The sequence below is a fragment of the Agelaius phoeniceus genome, chromosome 6 (assembly GCF_051311805.1).
Source record: "Agelaius phoeniceus isolate bAgePho1 chromosome 6, bAgePho1.hap1, whole genome shotgun sequence".
NCBI classification, from domain to species: Eukaryota; Metazoa; Chordata; class Aves; order Passeriformes; family Icteridae; genus Agelaius; species Agelaius phoeniceus.
In genome coordinates, this window is record NC_135270.1 from 4,100,235 (window position 1) to 4,105,430 (window position 5,196).

Below are 5,196 nucleotides of genomic sequence, written 5' to 3' on the forward strand. Positions count from 1 at the left end.
AAGCAAACACTCAAAACACCAATTATTCAATCACTGTGAAACTGTGCTCATTTCCAAGAGAGAACATTTTGTTTGACGTGCCAGCTCAAGGCTTCTGTGTGCTTGACTGTGTTGATCCTTGAGAAATTACATACATTAGAGGTTTGAATACCATACAACAGATTATCTAGAAATTGGAAAGCATTGTTTGGAAATGAATTTCAGACTACAAAAGGCTGAGTGGCGTTGGCAGACATCCTTGAATCTGACAGCTGATGCACAGAGGGCAGGAACAATACACATTTATTTATTTTTGGTGGGGGGGAAATTCTCTCAGGGAGTTCTCCAAGAAAGTGTTACAGAGAGTACAATAGTGACAAAGTTGTAACTACATCTTGTTATCAGTGTGAAAGGCAGGAGAGAATTAATTAGAGTCTGTTCTCTTTGTTATTGATGTCACAGTGGCTCATGGAGTCTCACATCCACAGTGCATATGGCACTGCACAGACACGATGTGGGATGGGGAAAGGAGGAGAGGAGTGAAAAAAGAAAGGTAGGAGAAGAAAGGAGAGGAGAGGAAGGAAGAAAGGAAGAGAGAGAGAGAGAGAAAGGGAGAGAGAGAAAGGGAGAGAGAGAAAGGGAGAGAGAGAAAGGGAGAGAGAGAAAGGGAGAGAGAGAAAGGGAGAGAGAGAAAGGGAGAGAGAGAGAGGGAGGAGAGAGAAAGAGAGGAGAGAGAAAGAGAGGAGAGAGAAAGAGAGGAGAGAGAAAGAGAGGAGAGAGAAAGAGAGGAGAGAGAAAGAGAGGAGAGAGAAAGAGAGGAGAGAGAAAGAGAGGAGAGAGAAAGAGAGGAGAGAGAAAGAGAGGAGAGAGAAAGAGAGAGAGAGAAAGAGAGAGAGAGAAAGAGAGAGAGAGAAAGAGAGAGAGAGAAAGAGAGAGAGAAAGAGAGAGAGAGAAAGAGAGAGAGAGAAAGAGAGAGAGAGAAAGAGAGAGAGAGAAAGAGAGAGAGAGAAAGAGAGAGAGAGAAAGAGAGAGAGAGAAAGAGAGAGAGAGAAAGAGAGAGAGAGAAAGACAGAGAGAGAAAGAGAGAGAGAGAAAGAGAGAGAGAAAGAGAGAGAGAGAAAGAGAGAGAGAGAAAGAGAGAGAGAGAAAGAGAGAGAGAGGAGAGGGTTTGCTCACCACCTCCTCAGCATCCTGCAATACCTGACTCAGGATTTTACCTGAAGTGCTCTCCTTCAAACACTGTGATGGTCTTTGCGTATCTGAGCACTGATACCAAAAGTTGACTCTAAAATACTTGCATTTGTCTATTCAAAATTAGTTTTGAATGTTGAAACCACATTTTTGCTGCTGTCATGTGAGCTTAAAGGGGTTTGATGGGGAAAGACAGGATGATGGAGGAATGAAGTAGATTTTTTTTGTCTACTACATCCCAAAGTTATCGCAAACATCTTCCTTTGCAGACCTTATTCCTTCACCTTATTCCTTAGCAACCAATCCCCTGAGAAAGGGTGACTTCTGTAAAGTGTATCAAAAGATGTTTGAAATCTACAGAACCATTTAATGTCCCAAATTCCTTGAAAGACCACTGACCTCCTGAAAGATATTTTCCTACCTTATTGATCTTCTCAGCTGTTGGTGGAGTAATAGAATGGTTATGAGTTTAAACTCTATTTTAAATTTAGCAAATTGTTGAGTCTACAAAGGTAGCGTTCTAAATTTTAGCTATTTAAACTCCATACTGTAAATGCCTTTCTTCCAGCCAGTTTCAGGGCACCTTCCCAGATGAATCCCTGCATTGCTTGTCATCACTCCATTCAATTTCTCTTGTGAAGTGTTACCTCCTAATCAAATGGCACTCTCATGGATGGGCAGCAAATCATCTTCCCACCTCATTCCGCTGCAAAACATCGTCACCCACTGTGGCAGCACATGTCACAGGTGAGACAGCCACAATACTCAGAGTGTCACCACACAGTATCAGAAAGCTTCAACCCATAAAAATAACACCTTACCTCTTCAGAAGGCTGCCAGTGTCTGTCCATACAGTCACATCACATCACACCAGAAGGCTGCAAGCATCTGCTCCTCCTGTCCTTCAGCCTTTTATGGCCTCCTGTTGATGCCCTGCCCCTGTGTGCCCTCTGCTCCCTGTGTGGTTGCTCAGCACCCCTGGGCACTCCATGGCTGCTCACCTTCAATAGCATTCACCTGTCCTGCACAGCTGCACCAATCTGGGATCAGCCACAGCCCCACTCCAAGCACCACAAACTGTGCCTACAAACTGCTATATAAGACTTCTCAAACAGATTAATTCAATAATCTTCTTCTTATTAGCCATATGAAAATATTTCAATAAATTCAATATCAATACAAAGGAGAAACCTTTGTTGAAAGGATAACCAGAGGATAAAAGAAATTGATATATGATAAAAATAAACAAATAATAGAGGTAATAATATAATAAATAGTATATTATAATATATATTATATATATTATACTATAAACTATATATTATAATATATAAAATAATATATAATATTATAACATTATAATATATAATTATACATTATACAATTTATAATCTATATTATATAACATATATAATATAATACATAATATATATAATAATATATATTATGTATTCTATTATATATGTTATAACACATATATAATAATATATATATTATATCATATAACATATATAATATATACTATATATAATAATATATATACACATATGTACATATGTATATATAACATATATATACATATATATAACATATATAATAATATATATTATATCATCATAATAATAAAATAATATAAAAATAAATAAGATAGTGGTTTGCTATTTTGAAGTATTTTACATATGCATGCACATTAGAAGCACTGGTAATCTCTGCTCTTCAGTGACTTCTGGTATCCAAGGAAAAATAGTTACAATGATAATTCATTGCCCTGTGCTTAACCCACACACAGAGTAGGTTCAGTAATAATAGCAAAGGGTGATAATGAATCAAATAAACTGAAAAGGAAAAGTTGTTGACTTGTACATCTTAGTTCTGCTTAAGTATTGTTGCACTTGCTAAACCTAAGATGACAATTCTCAAAGATTTCATTTTATTCTGTCAGTCCTTACCCTATTAAGATTTCATCCTTTCAGCTCATTTGTGACCCACTTCTGCCTTTCTCTAGACCTTTTCTCTGGCCATGAGCAGCACAGGTGAGCAGGAGATGGGTGGAACATCCCAATTGCCAGAGCAATCACTGGATGTGTGTAAGAGATGCAGATCATGAGTTCCAGAGCAACCAGCATACAGGCTCCTGACACAGACACTCACCCTCCAGTCCTTCTGCTGAAGCTTTCTCTTCAACAATGAAGACCTGGGAAACAAAAGGTGCAGGAGCAACGTGGAGCAAACCTCAATAAGTCCAGCCCCATCACAGAGTAATGCCTCAGGTTTCAGCTTTTCTATTTTTCCCATTCTGTGCTGCTTTAGTGTGTGGGTCTGAGCTTCACATGAGGGGATGGTGAGCTCTGTGCACAGAGCAGGGAGACAAAACAATTCCTGCTCCAGCTGGGCACCAAGGACAAATGATCCCAATCTCAGCCCCAAGAGCACAAACCCCGTGGGCTGCAGAGAGAAAAACAAGCAGGGTGGGACTGCAGGGGCTAAAGCTGGAATGGGACAATGAACTGCAAGATGCAAATGGAGCAGAACTGATCCAAGGGAGAGAGCCCGGGAGCGCTGGCGCATTTTGGGGCCATTTTGGTTCATCTTGGGTGCAGGCCTGGCTGGGCTCTGGTGCTGCCCAAGGTGGATCCATGGAGGAGATGCTTTGAATCAATCCCTGCTTGATTCTTTAGCTCTGTCCAGCCTCTGCTCTAGGGCAGCCTGCACAAGGCATGGAGGGAGCATTTCCTGGCTTTCTTTCCAAAACCCAAGTGCTATCTATGATGAGGGACCCTCAAGTAGACCCCCCTTGTGCACAGCCACAGGGCTGAACTCCACCTGTCTTTTTCTCCAAGCTCACATTTTCAAGGACACCAAAACAGATCTGATATTGGCATTTTTCATAACGCACATCATCAGCAGTGGTATTTCTTTTTCAGCATTCAGTCACTACCATTCCTTTTGGAAGTGGTGACTAATAGGAAATAGACATCAATGTGAATTAACTTGAAATTAAAGCAGCTCTCAAGTGGGGCTCTGGAAGTGTTCCTTACAGATACAGCAGGATTGAGACATTAAGGCAAGTCATCCTTGTTTTAAAGCAACGTGACATCCCATTCACTCTGCTTGTTACATCACCTCGTGTTCTTTCAACATGGAACTCAACAGGATCATTAAAAAAAAAAAAGAAAGGAAAGGTTTTTCTAATACCAATTTCTCTGGTTTTCCGAATTTATCTCGGAGATATTTTTCACATAATGAGATATTAATTCACTGCATCAAGATCACTTTTACAATCAGACAAACTGGGGACAAAATCCTTTTCTCTCAGTAGACACCATTCCAGCAGCTTGGCCTGTAAGAATTACATCCCCAAATTGTCTGCATGCTCTCACATTACACTCTGCCATGTTTTACAGTGACACTGGGATGGATTTTATTACCTTTTTGGGTGAAGTATCACTTGCTTAAGTCTTTCTAGAATTGAGACAGAACCACTTCAGAGAAATTCATATGGTGTATCACAACCAAATAATAAGGTTTTATGATACCATAATATTTTAAATCATATAACAAATAGCTATATTGTCAAAAGCACAGCTTGTACAGCTGGGGTTAAATTCTCAAAAGAGCTCAATTGTCCCTTTGGCTGCACAGATTACTCTGTTTATTTTACTCTGCCTCCTTTTTCAGACAGGTTTTAAAACCCTGGTCCTTGGCACTGTGTTTTTGGGATATATTTGGCATATTGAATACTTAAGAGCATAATACCCAGTAAGAAATACATTTGGACCTGACAGTTGTGAAAAAGATGAACTTGGGGCAGCAGCAGAGGCATGTTTAGCTATTTATTTGGAAGTAGGAAATAATACAAATTCTAAGACTGAAGTTGAAGGTGTGAAAATGGGGCAGGACATAGGATAGGACAGAACGAGTTAAATTCAGAAACATCCATTTTTTTCCCTAGATAAAATGACATTTCAAACTCACTTATGTGTATAAATCACATCATTTGTTTCATATGAATTAAGCAAAGAATCT